The sequence below is a fragment of the Amblyomma americanum genome, chromosome 6 (assembly GCF_052857255.1).
Source record: "Amblyomma americanum isolate KBUSLIRL-KWMA chromosome 6, ASM5285725v1, whole genome shotgun sequence".
Taxonomy (NCBI): domain Eukaryota; kingdom Metazoa; phylum Arthropoda; class Arachnida; order Ixodida; family Ixodidae; genus Amblyomma; species Amblyomma americanum.
In genome coordinates this window covers 28,858,291-28,875,337 of record NC_135502.1, presented here as the reverse complement: position 1 = coordinate 28,875,337, position 17,047 = coordinate 28,858,291, and the positions used below count along the sequence as shown (strand labels likewise).

Below are 17,047 nucleotides of genomic sequence, written 5' to 3'. Positions count from 1 at the left end.
GGTCCATTTATTGCTGAGAGAAATACTTCAAAAACACTTTCCCAGTCTTCAAGTGAGACAGTGTCGAAACTCAAAACTGCCACATTCACTACTATAGCCTATAGAGCTAACGAGAATGTTATTCACGGTCTGTATTCTGTAACGATTCCTTTATTAATTCATTATTTTGTCTCTTAACTAAAAAATAAAGAACGCCTTCTGTATCCTTTGTCCTTCCTTCCTTTTTTTGTTTATCCTTGGGAGTGCGTCCTCGCTGCACTGACCGGACGAACCACCTGCATCCATAACGCGTGCCCCCTTTCATCAAAGACCGCACAAAGACCAAGCCTGTGGGCGTAAAACAAGCAAACGCTGTAAGCTGAAAATGCAATGGACTACTTTTGTGTCATGGAGGGATTCTGTGCGGCTGTCCTCAATGTGGGCGGAGCTGTACAGCAGACTTAAGTTGTCCTGACAGCCCCATTGGCGCCATCATTTTATACTTTATTAAACCGCATTTATTTTGAACATCACTTGGTTGCGAGGAGGCAAATTGCTTACCTTCGCATTCGCAAACGGCTAAACACGTAAAGGATTGCGCTCTGCTAAAACTCTCCATTAACTACGCACGCCGGCGGAGCGCGTACAGGTGCGCACAAAGAATTACGGAGCACATTTCGGCGTTTGAAAATTTCTCAAACGCGTTCCGCAGTGAAGGTACGAAGGTTTCTTGGGTTGACAAGAAGCGCACCACCGACATGTGCTAATGTGTGAATAAAGCAATTCCCAATTTTCGCTAGGTAAGGCGTACGACAAGACAAGTCAATTTTTTTTTATTAGATAAAACATAACAACTACCCTGTTGAGATGTTTGTATTTGATCTGGTATTGTATTGTATTGTATCTTCTGTCGTGCCTTTGTATTTTATTCTACCTGCTCAGTGATTGACGTTTTAGTCATGGTGTCTTGTACTGCATCTTTCTAATTGTTTTGTAACTGTACAGTTATTGCTGCCTCATTATTCTTTCTTCTTCCTGGCGCGACCGGCCACTTGTCTGTCCTGATGCAATATTCAGGAGACGAGGCCTCGTCAGGCGTGCCTTAGACGCCTTTTGCCTCGTCGACATTAACAGTGCTTTATACCCATGTGTGATATTCGGTCCAGTATTGTACACCCAGTTCTGTCAAAATAAAATGAACAAAATGAACAAACAAGAGTTTGATTGCCGAAGCGTGCTCCGTACACTCTGAACATCAAGCAGTAAAAAAGGGAGTAAGCTGTTTTCTAGCGTACTCTCTTTTGTAAGAGAGAGTGCGTCAAAGGTTAGCTTACTCCCTTTCCACTCCCATGTAGGCGTATTCCTGTTTAGGGTGTAATATTTTGGCTGCGACTGTAGTACGTGCCAAGCTACAGCGGCTGACGGCACCAGTAACGGGCGACTGACTGAAAGACTGTTCGTCGCGGGTTGTATTAGCCCCCCTGGGGGTAAGGGAGTGGTAAAGATCTTTATTACTGCTGTGAAGCGCAATGCCCACACCCGGTCATCGCCGCCTTTTTGCACATCACGACGAGCACGGCTGTACGCTGCTTGGCGTGAAACCATATATACACGGCGGCGGCGTGCTATAGCTACCAGGACGAGTCAGAAAAAAAAAAAAAAAAACAGCTAGGGGTGGTGTGGCTGACTGCAAAGACACATCGTGATTGCGCAGAGCGAGGCAGAAAGGCGAAAGCAGGGACGGAAAGGGGGCGTGGAGCACACAGAGGAAGAAAAGGGGCCACGAAACGCGCCGAACGTTTAAACGCGCACCGGGCGCGCGCCAAGAATAACGGCACCGACTCCCTCCCTCCTCAGGACTAGCGTGCCACAACGCGCGGCTTACAGGAAAGCCCAGCCGCGCGTGCGTTCTCCTCGTGCCGACGGCGAGCGCGGAGGAATGCCCAAACAAAGCCAGGAATGTGCCGTTGATGACCGGGCCAGCGGCGGCTGCATTACGTCGATAGCCGGACTCAGCCGCTCTGGTGGCCGTTGAAAGCATGCTAGCTCCTTACAAAAATTTCTTAAACAGTCAACAGACTGTCTACAGACCACTTCTGTCTATAAGGTCTATAGACTCTTTATAGACGAACCTTAGAGAACATCTATAGGCAATACAAATCATATACAGTGTCTATGGAGAATCTATAGATTTATGCCCAAACACTTTTAGTAGATTTTTGTTTACAGACAGTCTATAGACTATGAACACACAATATCTATAGGAAGACAGTAGAGTCTATAAGAAGTCTAAAGACTGTCATAGACCAGGGGCGAGTCCGCGATGTGTCCCAAAGAAGCAGTGAGACAATTAACAGAATTCCAAGCAACCACTCTGGTATGCTTCATCTCACCGCGAACATTAGGTAGGTCGGGGCTTCCCTGAAAAGATCGAGAAATAAAACGGCAAGAGCGGCTAAGTCTGGCAGACGTTTTATACCATAAAGTGCTGATTCAGCAGAATATTGTTTCGCTGCAAGTTTCTGCCTTGGCAATGAGTGAAATCAGAAACATGCCTTCTGCGCCTATGGTAGCGGAAGTCTCAGTTTTAAGAAATGCTGAGAAATTGTGCTCGCGCCAGCATTTGCCAGCATTTGGAGACCTTCTGTGACCGAAACTGAAAACCGTTAAACACCAGCCTGCACTGTACGCACACGACACGAAGGGTATTGAAACGGGGCAAAGCGACATTTTGCGCCCGCGCTCAGCGCGAAATGCAGCGAGGTGTCTGCGCACCGAACTAGAGCCAGGCTCAGAGTGACCATGCAATGAACGCGGCAGAGCCCAACAAGCGGAAAACTGTTTCCCAGCGTGTCGCGTGTGCTCGCTCTTGCAAGTCGTCGAACGGGTCGAAAGAGAAGGCAATAGGGCAACCGCACCCTCTGCCCGACACGCGCCAGCGACCACCGGTCCGAGACGCCAGTAAATGTACGCACATACAGAGGTAGTGCACGCTCCCGACTGTGCCCAGTGCCTGTATACGCCGAGAGCACGCACTTCGTACGACGATGTGAGCGGACCCAAGCCCGGAGATTAGGCGAGAAAGAGAGCAGTGTTCGAGAGTGCCCTGAACGGGGCGAGGAAGGCGGTGCCTCGTAGTAAAATAAAAGGGCGCAGTCATGAGCTGGTTTAGACGCGATGAACAGCGCTCGCGTGCATCCTTTAAGCGACGCCCACCCCGATCACGAGCACAGCAGAGCAGCCGCCCACGGTGTGTGCCAAACGCGGACACGCAAGGCAAGAAAGAAGCGAGTCCCACGAGAAGCGGAGCTAAATCAGGCGGAGCGATAAAGCCGAGGAAATCTATAGCTGCTTAACCATATATAGAATTACCGCGGCTGGTTCTGGTAAATTGATGAGTATAGTGGGTTAAGCATGACGGAAGGAATGCGCCCGAGGGGCCCTTCGAATGCCTCCTGCGAAAAGTGAACAAGAGGGGGCGCAAGTCACGCGATAAAATCTAGGACTGAAAAAGCGAAGGAAAACCAGCGACAGCTTCCTACTGATAAGCACCTCTTCGGGCTTCCATCCAACAAAGATAGCATTTCTCTGTGTGCGTAGCCACGTTTCTCAGATCAGTTGCGATATGAATTCCTCACCTTTATTCCCGTCCAAGCAGCACTGTTTCTGACCGGTGTCCGCAGCCCAGTATGCTGTGCGCCGGAATCAAACAGCCCAGTAGTAAAAGGCATGGGCAATGACGTAAGCCCCTCTTTGGCTGCTCGGGCTTCGCGCAAAGCGGTGTGACTGCCTCATGAGGTTTCCCTCTCTTCTCTATGAAAATACGATTTTTTTTTTTTTACCAAGAGTGCGTTTAAGTATAAGACGGCGGGAGCGATGAAGCCGGTTACACGTTCCTTTGCACATTTGCTTGTGGAGCCCTGAGGATAGAGAACGGAATGCAGCAAAGAGAGTCCAATGCATCTACGCTTGCGGGTCCGTCTGTGCCGCGCTCCTGCGGTTCGGTCCAGCTTCAGGCAGTGACGATGATGCTCCTGTTGCATTACGTTCGGCTTGACTGCACCCCGCATGCACTTACCGAGCGGCATAAAGGGGAAATGCGCAGAAAGAAAAACTGCTGAAAAGCGAAGGAAGAGAGACAGACTAGCGCGCTAGTCTGTTCCACTTCTTTCGCCGTTTCCCAGGGGTGTGTGCGCGCAGCATACTCGGACTACGAAACCGCACTAACGTCCGATTACCAATGCGCCTTTAGTTTTGTACGACCACGTGAGCGCAAGTGCCAGCTCGCCCCTTACATATTTAATTCCGGTAGAGCTACGCCGACAAGGCGACTACGTATAGCAGAACGCGTGCTGTTTCGGGCGTATAGGGTGTAAGGCTTCGAGGGCGTGACGCAACGGGCAAGGTGGGCGACCACCGAGACACTGCGACCTACGACGCCCTATTCCCGCAGAAAATAAGCGAGACTGCATAAGTCCCCCCCCCCCCCCCCCCTCCCTCCTTTTCTCCTCGTGAAACAGAAGTAGCACTCTCAATACATCGTGGCACCGCGGTGGGACCCTTATCTCCCCCTTTTCTTCCGGCCGGGTGCAGCCCGACATGGGCGCCGACGTCAGATTCGCCCGGGCGCGCAGCTTGCCTCAGCCTTTCACAGGTGACAAATGTCCCTTGATAGCTCGCCTCCTTACCCCCCCAAGACCTACCTCGTTGCCATGCGCCGTCCGTGAAGAGCTCGGCGCTCCACGGCGTGTCCTGCGCGAACTCGATCCACCGCGCTCCTGCTGGACGCCGCGTAATCAATCAGCAGCGATTGATGGCTCCTTGTCGGGACAGTGAGGCTACAGCGACGACAGCATGCATGTCATATCTACCAGTGACTGAACACACCTTAAGGAAAGATAGAATGATCTAACTCTTTTCACGGCTTGATAGCTGCATTCTCTACGTGGGGTATGCATCAGGCGCATTCTGTACGCACTTCATTTGTGCCATCGCACACATTAACCTATAGTCAGAACTCGTCGGTTTTGGACTGCATTTTTGCTTCCCTTGACGTTTACACTATGGAGCATATTACAGTTCCCTTAATACTCAATAAAGCATGTATATTTTTAAAAGCAACCTATATTTGAAGAAGATAGCGCTATTCTCGAGACATATTTTTGTATTATGCGGTAAAGTTGGGCGAGTGTGCGGTTAGTTACTCCCGTTCAATTAACGCCGGGAGGTACCGACCAAAGGCAAAACAAAGCAGGAGAAAAAAAGAAAGGAGAGGAGAAAAAGTAGCAGAGCTCAACGTAACACGTACTCTAGCTGCTGTGAAAAGAAAGCAGAGGCCTTGAACAGGCAGTATCCGCCAACCGGACGGGTCAAGACGGGCATCGATTCGCCCGCGACGGAAAACATTGCAATCGCGGCGCAAGACGCACGGGAACAATGGGCACAGTCGCCGCCCAAGAAAGGGGAGCAAGACGATCTGACATGGAAGCCGACCGACTCCGGCCCCATTGTGCGCAGCTTCGCTGCTGGAGATGCCACGTGACGAATCGATGCACTGTAGACGTTGGTCGCTACACACCTACACGCGTGCAGTGGCGGGCGAAGGAATTGAGAAAGTGGGCTGGAAGCGAGATGGATAGCTCCACATTTCCTCGGCAAAGGAAGCCAGGTGACTACCTTACTCCGGTCTTCACAAACGGATGTTAGCACGCAGAGACATAGCGAGACATGCCTAGAAAATTGGACTCCGTAGGAGACCGAATGTTCGAACTACGCGGAGCTCGAATTAAGGGAAGGCCGACCGGACTCACTTTTTAGCTGGTGGGACCAAAGTCGCCAGTTCGAATAAACCGAAAGTTCGAATTAAGCGGGTTTAAATGAACGAGTTCCGAATTGATACACTTTGGAGTCTCTAGGAGTGACCACGGACCGATCGAGGCGCACGAATCAAACCAGAGGGCGTGAGTGCCTCCCTTTGAAGGGCTCTCTCAACGGAAAACTAAAGCAACCCGAACGCCTGGTACGCGAAAAGTATACGTGGCTCTCCGATCACGCCCCGATGACAGCGAATAAACACGGCAGTGGGCGACAACTAGCTTTTCCCGGAACAACAAGCGGGACAAACGCATACACAATGAATCCTGGCCCCAAACCCGACTTCAGGGAGCTTTACAACAGTGGTACCCTATCGGCTAGGGGTATAAGGAATAGCGGTGCGCCAGTGCACATGCGCGGAACAGTACTGCGCCTTGGGTTATAGTACGGCGCACGCGCACTGGCGCTCCACAATTCTCATATCCCCGTAACCGATAGGGTCCCCCCATTCTAAAATCCGCTCTGATCGTGTCGAACACGCCTAGCGAACTCGGTGCGCATTCACGAAAGATCGAACTTGGCGCACTTACTTTTCACCCGCTCCTTTCGTAGAGAGTAACACGACCACGACACGTAGAACTGCGTCTTGGCGCGCACTGACAGGCGGGGCAGCAAGTATTAAAACGCACTTTCCCGCGGACACGCCCACGCCTCCAAGCGCCCGCACACGCGGAAAACTAATTAACGGCAGGCAGTACAGACATTCCGAGACCAAAACGCGCGACGGGAACCGAAAAACTTAAGCGGAACACGGAGGGACCTGCACACGTACTACAAATGCGTACAGGAAGGTGCCACACATACGGGGACAACTGCGCGACAAGCGAAACAGCAAAGGCGACAAAACAACGACCAGCTGCAGGGCTGTATCTGCTGCTGCCGCTGCTGTTCCAGCGGCTTCCTTCGTCCTGCTTCCATTTCGAGTCGCGATCCATTTCGTGTCGTCCAACACACCAGCGGGTGGCCCTCGAGGAAGAAGATCGCGCGCTCCCGTCCCCTCCAATCTGCCCGCGACACGAAGTCGCCGCGCCCGTCGCGTAGCCCCCGGGGAAGACAGGCGCACATGACCGCGCGAAACTGCGGCCACATTTAGCGTGACACGATTCGGGTCGCCTTCCACACCGCTTATCTCAGGAATGACAAAACCACCGGCTACTTCTTCATCGGCCGAGCTATGAGGCGGCTTTGCTAAAACCGATCGATGACGACGACGATGTCGCCAAGGCAGCACACACGGCAGCCGAGAGGCGACTGCTCCTACAATAAAAAAAAATTACCGGGGGGTGTAAGCGACATGTCGTCGCCGTAATTATATATGTGCCGTGCCCCCGCGGCGAACATCGCGGCCACCTTAGTTTGCGACGCTTTTCCACAAGTCGGGCGACCATTTCGGCTGCAGGAAACGGTGTTCCCCCTGATCTCCACGTGAGAAGCCGCGCGAATCGCGACGGTTGCAGCTCTCGAGTTGCAAGCTGCTCTGCGCAAAATACGGCTCCGCCTAATCTCTACACAAATGACGCTGTCGTCGGTAAAAAACACCGTCGTAGACTCGAAAGTGAAGCTCACCAATAAGAGTCAATTTCTGCCAGTGTTCCTCCAAGCGATTACGCAAAAGCCATCAACGACCTGCTTCATTTGCTATTGCACGTACTCAATACGCATGGCCAGAGCTCAGTAAGATACCGCGGGCACATGTATACGACGCTCTCGCTACGCCTAAGCAGCTTTCCTGTAGATAACAGCGGGACGGCCAAGCACTTTCAGTAGACGGCACACCTAATAAACCGGTGCGCCGGGCTAACGACCAGCTTATTGCCTATACCATCAACCAAATGGAAGGCAGGGTTGCGCAGGATAAGTGCGGCTTAAGAGGCGACCGCCACGCAACTCCGAAACAGCTGCAGAGAGCCTTTCAAAGGCCCATTAGGCGCCCCAACCCGCTCCCTCGGCAAACACAACGCAAGGGCAAGCGCGTCCCACGCAACCCGGCGTCGCTCGCAGCACGACGCAAACGACGCGGCGGAAGCGGACGCGTGACAAGAGCGAGGCAGTGCGCGCAACGGGCCCGGCACACGGGAGGGAGAGAGCGAGCGAAAAAATAACAGCGAAGAGAGGATAGAGGAGAGCGAACGAGGGAACCGTCATCGGGGCCAGCGGGGAACAAGGTCAGTGGGGACACAGGCCAGCGCGCCCGTCGTCAAAGCCAGACGGCCACAAGGGTCCACATAGGCAACCGCACGCGACGGATGGAAGCGCGCACGCGCAGCAGTCACTCGTTTGGGAGGGATGACAGCGCCATGGCGTGCGCGGCTTGACACGGACATCAACGGCCAGGAGCCCCTCGGCCGCGCCAGGCACTACTTCGACAAGGCGCGCCGGCAAGGTCCCAGCGGAGACCGTGTGTTTGCTATGACGATCGTGATGATGATGACGATTATGAGGAAGAGCAGGAGGAGAAGGTACGCGCCTGTGCGCCCAACCGCATGGCCGGGATACATGCGCCTCTCCATACATGCCGCTTTAAGTTCCGGAATACTTTCGTGTTAGATTCTGGCACTTGCACGCACGGTTCGACAGCGCCACTGCGAGGGCGGCCCTGTGAGCGCGAAGAATGGGCTGGACTTGAGACAAGGAGTTTTCAGTTGTTCATCTCCCAACAGACACGAAATGGAGCGAAACACGCGTGCGTACTACATATGCGGAAACAAAAACACGGCGCGGAAAAGGAACGATCCAAGAAAACCTGTCGTGCTCGAGCAAGGAAATGTGCGGAACCTACGCGGAAAATGCAAACGAAACGCTCGTTGCCTGCCTCCAAGACTGTTTGTGAAGCCTCCTTTCTCTGTGATAGACTCCAAAGCAAAATAAAAGAACAGTTATAGTGTAAATGCGCATTCCCTTCTTCCCGACAGTCAGACGGCGCAGCGACCAGCGAAGAATTCCGTCACAGACGTCACAGCTTATACGTCCGCGACCACGTAATTCCGTGCTATAATTCCATGTATTCAGTAATAACACTGCTGACGACGTTCTGATGTAGAACGATGCACTACAGTGCAAGCTCGGTTAACAACATTCAGGGGAGAGACGCGGGCAGACAGGGGTATACGAACTCGCTTCGCCCCCACATTGCCTCGTGGTTACCGCGCGGCCCGCTTTCACAAGCATGGGTCGCTCTTTCACAGAGAAACGTGACCGCTGGACAGTCTGCTCGATTCCACCTGGCCGCCCACTCAGCACGGTCGTCTGAGTACGCGTCTTAAATCGCGAGTCTCAAGTACGGATACATTTTTCAACCCACCGCGCGTGCTCCGCACATCCGGCCAATGCGAAAACAAGTATTGCGCAAAAAGCTTTTCCACGCCGAGGCGGCCCATTAGCCAGGGAGGCGGCAGAGAGGAAGTGCAGCAAATAACGGGCGCGTTAGTCGCACGACGTCCCAAGTCCCGCCGGGCCGCAGAGTGCACGGAAAAGAGCGCGTGGCGTGGTTAAAGGAGAGAGCCAGTTACGCGCTCTGCCAAGGCCAGGCGAGCAGCCGTCACCGTCGCCAGTGGCGGACGCCGGAGACGGCAGGATGGATCGGGTCCCGGTTCGCGCAGCGGGAATGCGACACACGCGCGCCGATGCGGAGAGCACGCCAACGGGACGCGCGCTGACAGCGCGTCCGCCCCAACCGTCAGCCGGAAGATGTGCGCGCACCGAGCGGAGGGAGGGGGGGGAGGAGCCACGACGGAGGACGCACGCCAATGTCAGGTTGACACGCCGGTGCGCGCGCACGCGAGGCAGTGCACGTGAATGGCCTACACGCGGCTGTCGCGACTGCCGACGAGGTTGGCTCTTTTAGCGAACGAGTGATGACGTCTTGCGGTCACTCTGCCTGCCTGTCAAGCCGCATGCAAGACGGGACTCGCTACTCGGACGTCACGGACCACGCGATATATATAGCTTTCGGTGTCGTTGTTCGATTACTGGACGTTTACAAGGATTCTGCGAAGAGAAGCAAAGCGCAGGCACTGCTTCGATGAGAACAGCGCAAGGATGCATGTGCAGCCCGCTCCAACTTGCTCTGTTTGCCATCCGCGTAAAGTAGTAGTAGTAACTTTGTTCACAGAAATATATGGGTGGGTCTCGGTGTAGAGCCACTCTTCACATCTTTTGATGTGGTCTGTGGCTCTTGTGGCAGGGATGGAGCCCCTAGTCCAGGGCCCCAATGAGTCTTGCCGCCAGGCAGGCTTTCCGGACCAGTCCTGCCTGGACCGCCGGATCCTCGCTGGAAAGCATCCTCTCCCGCTGCTCCGCACTCGGGATTTTGTTTATTGCAGCCGCATTTGTTCTCTTTTCACACCACGTTGTATGAATAAACGTGGCTTTGTCCTCGCGCCACGGGCATTTGCTGCTATATAGCCCTGGGTGGATCTTACTTAGCATGTTTAGATTCGGGAGTTCCCGTTTGTAGCTGTCTCCAATAGACCGCTTCCTGCTGGTGGAGATTTTTGTGAGGTGGGGATATCTAATCCTGACCCCCTTATAGTAATTCAGAATTTCTGATCCCTAAGGGCACTGGTTCCACGTCAGGCTGCTCGAGGCTAGTTTGGTTGGAGGCTCGGTTTGCAAGCGCTCGAGCTCTCCTATCCGCCTCGGCATTCCCCGCGATGCCTGTGTGTCCCGCTGCCCCCATTATTGTGTGTTGCAATCGTTTTTCCTTCGGCGGTAATTTCGCTGTCTTTAGGATGTGGAGCGCTGCACCCCCCCCCCCCCCCTATTTTGTCATTCATGTAGTTTCTGCACGCTGTTTGCGAGTCTGTTAGAATTATTAGGGACCTTTGAGCACGGTAGCCCTCTGCCGCCGCTAGGGCAATGGCAGCCTCTTCGGCCTCCTCAATCGTGCCATCCCTGATAGTTGCGCTGGCTATTTCTTTGAGCTCATGATTAATTGCCGTTGCAACCGCTCTATTTCTGTTGCGTTGTCTAGTTCTTCCGTATGCAGCCGCATCCGGGTAAAGCTCACACTCCCTGGCAAGAACTGTCACTTCGACGTTAGCTAAGCCTGTTGCCTTTACGAAACCGTCGAAGCTTGCCTGTTACATCCGGCACCTGCTGCATGAGGGCGTTTGAGTTGAAACCTCCACGTTCCGAGTCAGGTGCGCGGACACTCGCAGTGACACTGGGAAGCGCTTCACAAGTAAGTCACCGTGGTTCGATCTACTAGTCTTTATTCGTTCTTTTCGTGCGAGCAGCAAGTAAACTGAAACGAAGAAACGCCGGGGGTGTGACGCCCGGTCAGATGCTTGCAAGCTAACTGTCTGACGTAAGCGGTGTGGATACCAATCCACGGGCGGGTGCAATGTAGGGGAAGGCAAGACCGGGCCACTCACCGCGGCATGTTCTTGATGCGGACGCTAGCGGGGGACGAGACGGTGGGATTCTGGGCGCGCAGGTTCTCCATGCCTTCCGTCACCGAGCAGATGCCGCCACCCTGCAGCAAGGAAGAAAGAAAAGCCATAAATTGACCCTTCCACAAAACGATACGGGTCAAGCAGAACACTTGAGACATGCCAGACATGCTGCAAGGCGAGGAGAAAAATAACGGCGAGATCAAAGTGAATCTTCCCACACAGTCAACAAACGGACACTGTGGAGAACAGAAACAACAACGCCTTGTCTTATGCTCTACCGCGGACGGCATGAGAGACCGTAGTGACGTCATGAGGTTACGGTACCACTTTTCTTGGTCAACGCCGCTGGGGTTTCAATGCTGCCGAGCCATATAATGCTTTCGCATTAAAACGCAGCAGGAGTACGAAGTCGAATACGCGACGAAGAACGCGAGAAGGCGCCAGCGCGAACTCGAAACGCCACGACGATGCAGTACAAGCGTTGTGACGACGCCGTGGGTTCTTCGGCAAGCAAGGAACGTTGCCATTCACAGTATGAGAAGCACGTTAGGCCCCATTATGCTACAGGCAAATTAGAAACCGCCTTCCACACATTCTTTACATTTTCGCTCCTTTCAAGTCACCGCATAAACCCCTTGACTTGCCCGCCCCAATTCGCACCAGGTCACCTTCCGTCGCCCTCTGTTTCTTATTTTGTTTGTATTTTATATACATGCGCCACCGCCACGGTTATAGCAGGGGCCCGAATAAGCCCCACGGGGCAGGCGGTGCGGTGCGCCTGCGCTCACGAGATGGGGTTGAGGACCGCACGGGACGCCGGGTCCATAGCGCAGTCAGCGCGCGCTCTCCGCTGACACGGCCGCGGTCGCATACGAGGAAGAGACGCGACGCCGGGGCAGCCTGCCAAGGCGGGGGCTCCGACCTCGGCCCCGCGCTCTACTCCCTCGTAGCAGAGACTCTTTCCAAGGGCCCCGGCCCCAACCTCCCGACGGCGCATGCAGAGGCGGTGCGGTGCACCTCGGCACCGCCTTACCCCCTTTCTCCTCCTCCTGCGCCGCCGCTCGCACCCGCGGCACGATACGCGCAACAGTCAAGCCCCTGAAACATTTTCCGCGACAAGGCTGAGAGAGGCGACACCTGGCGAGTCCGCCCTCACGAACCGAGTTTGTTGTAACTTCTCCAACACAACTTGAAAAGGAGTTAAAATCGTCTGGCGGAAAACTACAGAGAAAAAAAGAAAACAAAAATGGCTACGGGTACGTATACGATGCGTCAGTCGAGCAGCCCCGCGTTAACACGTGTAGACGTTGCCAGTAATTGTTTTTTTTTCCTCTGCCCCTCCCCTCCCCCCCTTTCCTTGACGCTTCCTTCACGCTACAGTATATGATCCAGGTGCCCGCACACTGTACAGGCTCGTGGCGGCGTAAGAGCTACGCGTGATCGGGGCCGCATAAATTCCTCTCACAGTAAAAATATCCCATGGTCCTTACTCCATTCTCACTCCGACTTGAGAGGCGGTCACTCGTAGCATGCTGACAGAAGTACTGTCCCCTGTCATATTGCGTCGGCCTGTACTGTTGTTGTGATAGCGCGACCAATAAGCGCAGAACAAGAAACGGAAAGAAAGCCCCGCCTTTCGAAATGTGTCCTCCCACGTGAACACGCAGAGCCACTACACTCCCCCTGAAAGCTCCACAGAGTGCAGGCACATTCTGAGCCACCCATCCGCTAACATGATTTCGCCAGTAAAGCATTCACCATGACCGAGAGAAAGTAGAAATAAATGAAAATTTCAAGCAATAAATTATCACGGTTTCGACATCGTTTCCGGAGGGAAAGTAAACGGAGCAACAGGATTTAGTAATTAATGGTCCTTGCCAATAAACATTCAGGCGCAACGTGGGAGTATATGAGTATATATGTATAGATGACCGACGTGAAATCGCTTCAGCAACGCGCACCGCGCAGTAAAGTTGACCTTCGATCGATTTATATGCCACGCGGCTTCAGAGGACGAGCACTAATTATCCTGGCGGCCATTAAAATCGACGCCTGCGCTGAGCGAGAGAGGGCATGCCCACTTCAACGATCGATGGAAGTTCATTAATAGACACCTCATCCCAAAGATGAATGCTCCTCTGAGCGGCACCTGCGCCAACGCCCTCATTATGGCGACACTGCACTATATCACACAGGCACGAACTGCAGAACGCCTAAATGTGAGACGATAAACGTGTAACCGGAGAGAATGAAGCAAAAAGCAACGCACTGGAAGTAGAGCTTCAGATCCATTAATGCCATGGAATCTTAAAACCACTGAGGCATATTAATTCGCGCTCTCCACAGGAAGCTAGACGAAGTTCCACAAGGTGGACAATGTACGCTGCCGGAAGAGAGCCGAATGAGATAAGCTCCAGTCGAGATTATAGGTCGCCCGTAAGCCCCCGAATTCCGGATTATCTGCACGCTTCAATTCAGGCAACTACCCTGTCAACAGTACGGAGGATGACGCGGTAAGAGAGCGCGATAGCCCAAAATGCATGCACGGCCTCATCTCGCTTCTGCGCCCGTTTTGAAAGGGAACACCAAAACAGGTCACTTTTAACCATGCACGCAACCCGTGCTTCCTTTCGCCAAGCGCAATAAAGAAGATGCGCCCATCGCCAATGCAGAAGCACGGGCTGAGCTTCGAAGAGGCATCGCGAGTATTTTGGTATGAAGCGGAAAATTCGTACGCACGCAGGCACGCATGCAAAACTTTTCTTCTGTAAACAAAACTTGGAGAGAATTCTGTAGCCACTGACACAAAAACAAGAATATATATATATATATATATATATATATATACACACACACACACACACCCACGAGAGCAGCAGATTGGACAGCCGTCGCCGTAGCCCAGTTGGCAAGAGCACCGGACGCGACATTCGGAGGTCGTGGGTTCGGATCCCACCAGCGGCATGGTTGTTTTTTCTGCTGCTTTATAAGTAATTTTTTCTTTAAGCGATTTATTAATCTAAGTAATGTTACCCCACTGATATATATATATATATATATATATATATATATATATATATATATATATATATATATATATATATATATATATATATATATATATATATATTAAATAAAATATGAAGGAAATCAAGAACGATCGAAGGAACAAAAGGCGGTGTACAACTGGACTGAGCCAGTCTTCTTGATGACGTGAAAATTGCGGCCGGCTGACTGGAGGGATGAAGGATGCACCTGCGCGTGTAAATAGAGCCCAACCAGAAGGCTGCGTATACAAAACGCCAAGGCAAGGTGGCATATGTTCTTTATGTCTTTTTGCCCTTCTGCAGTGAATTGGAAGCAGTACACAAAACTTTTTTGAAGTCCAGTAATTATATGAGAACTGTCCCCCAGCACTGCCTCGTGCACACCATCCATATAAACAGCAAACAAAAGTGGCGCTCACGTCATACAAACACGCGAAACGGCAGTCAGGACTCATGCACGCAGCGGACAGCAGTACTTTGACGAGCCGCAGCGCACGACACGAATCCGGCCTTTTCATTCTTCTCCCCACATTTCCTTCTCCTCCCCGTCTCGGCGTGCACACCTGAAGGCGGGTGTCCGCGTTCATCTCCATCCCTCGCTTGGCTGCTCAAGCGCGAGCCGCCGAACAACAGGGGGCGCACGAAAACGACAGGGCGCGCACACAAGACGGCGCACCCGCATTTGCGAAACAATGGTTCCCCTTCCCTCCCGCTTCGCTTCTTTTCCTGCGAGCCGAGAACACACACCGAGCCTCTATTCTCCTTTTGTCACCGCCGCGGGATTCGCGTCGCCTGCTTCGAGTTGAGCCTGCCGCGAGAATATTGTGCCGGCATGCGAGAATATGGGAACCTTCTCACCACACAATTGCTCGGGCGGTACGCGGTGTGCGCGCAAGAGAGAGAGAGAGAGATTACCTCCCAACGTGTTATGCATAACACCGTGAAAAGGGGAAAATTTTCCACCCACTGGGAGACGACCACAAATTTCATTTATTTCATATACTCATGACGATATGAGGGATGAGAGACGCTCAGCACTCTGCTGGCATGAAATTAAACTGCGAGCTGAACACAGTTAAGCGGCAAGGCAAAAGCATACACCGCATGCTGATGCTCGGCTCTAATGCGCATGCGCAAAAGTGGCGTCAACAACAGGCCCTCGACGAGGACGAATTTTTCTAAGAAAGCTGTAGAGTTCTCCCCTGTAGCCGTATGGCTGCGCTTGGGTGGATACCAATGAGTAATTACTCCCTTATTTCATCCAACAACAAGTACACCTGTTCGGCAGCATGAATAATTTCAGGGCAAAATTCGCGGGATGGTCTGCTGTCCTGAGTAGAAGGTGCTTCAAATGCCCGCGCACACTCGGTAATTGATAATATTCTGACTCCTTGTTTTCGCTGGATGCGAATTTGCGCCTCCATGAAGATCACTGCACGCGCGCTACTGCGTGTGTGTGTATATATATATATATATATATATATATATATATATATATATATATATATATATATATATATATATATATATATATATATATATATATATATATATATATATATAGGCCCTGCAAGAAACGCGATAACGAGCATTTGCTTCTCAGTGACGGCTTGTCGACAGCCAATCGACAGCCACTCGTCGACTGCCCGCATATCTCAAGCCTGCAAGGTCTCACATATAGACAAGAACACTTCGCAGTCGACCATAAACAATGCTACGCTACCGGAAGTTTCCACTAACGGCTGAACGGTCTATTACTGTCTAGGACATGGATCACTCAACCCATGCTAAGCAGCGCGACGGCGCAGTCCTTCGCCTTCGGACGCGGCATCAATTGCACGCAGTGTACCCACAAGGACAGCTAGCATGATGGGAGCGAATTCCCAGACGCTAACTGCGCGTTACTTTCGCCAATCCCAAATCTACAGCCAGCTCTCTCCGCAGCCCTCTTCCACGTCAATCGTTGTCAGGCACCAACTAACCCTGTCGAAGCAGCCTGCGCGCGATTACACCGACCGCCACAGTGACAAGTATACCAACGAAACCAAAGGCGGAAGAGACCCGAAAGTTCCCTAGTGCGAGCGAACCGCGCTCCCGAAACCGATCAATGCGCGGACATCAGCTGAGAGCGTCGGAGCTGGGTTCAACGACCTCCAAGCGTGTATAGCCCGCGATGCTGCTCGCGGGGCAGACAAGGCTCGTAGGTGGTGCAGCCCCGGCACTCGCAGCAAGTGAACGCAAAAGAGAAAGGTAACGCTGGAGCAGCAGAACACGCTTCCACAGTGCAGGGGCCCGACTGCGGTCCATCGCGGAAGTCAGTGGCCGAGCCATAACCACGCCGGCCGCGAAGCTACACGCAGCTCCTGTGCGGCTGCAGTGCGCACCGCCCACCCGATCGATGGGCCGACCGAGGTGAGCCGCGCACGAGAGCAAAGCGGGGCTTCGGGGCAGCGTAACGGGATTTTCCCCGCCGCCGGCCGACCAGGAAGAAGAGGCGCACGAGACGACGTCGGCCGAAACGGCAATTGCAGTAAGAGCGGCAGCGCGCACGGCGCTGCAATAACAATGACGGTGGGTGCTCGCGCGCATTTTTAGGAGCTATGCACAATGAGAGAGAGAGAGAGAGAGAGGAGGAGGAATATACAGCGCCGTCCCATGCACCGGTTGCTGCATTACGCGAATGCAGGTGCCGGCGGGGCGGCAGGAAAAAGAAACACACGTGCGCCATAATGCAGGAGAGGCGGCGAGCTC

The 17,047-nt window shown here is 52.9% G+C and overlaps 1 protein-coding gene across 3 annotated transcripts in view; it reads right to left on the bottom strand.

Annotated features, from left to right (window-relative positions):
- CdGAPr (GTPase-activating protein CdGAPr) overlaps window positions 1-17,047 on the bottom strand; it is a 250,190-nt gene that overhangs the window by 119,985 nt on the left and 113,158 nt on the right. For all 3 annotated transcript variants that reach the window (XM_077668884.1, XM_077668885.1, XM_077668886.1), the window contains one exon: window positions 11,187-11,329. The gene's annotated coding sequence lies outside the window, so the exon portion shown is untranslated. The remainder of the gene's footprint in view (window positions 1-11,186; window positions 11,330-17,047) is intronic.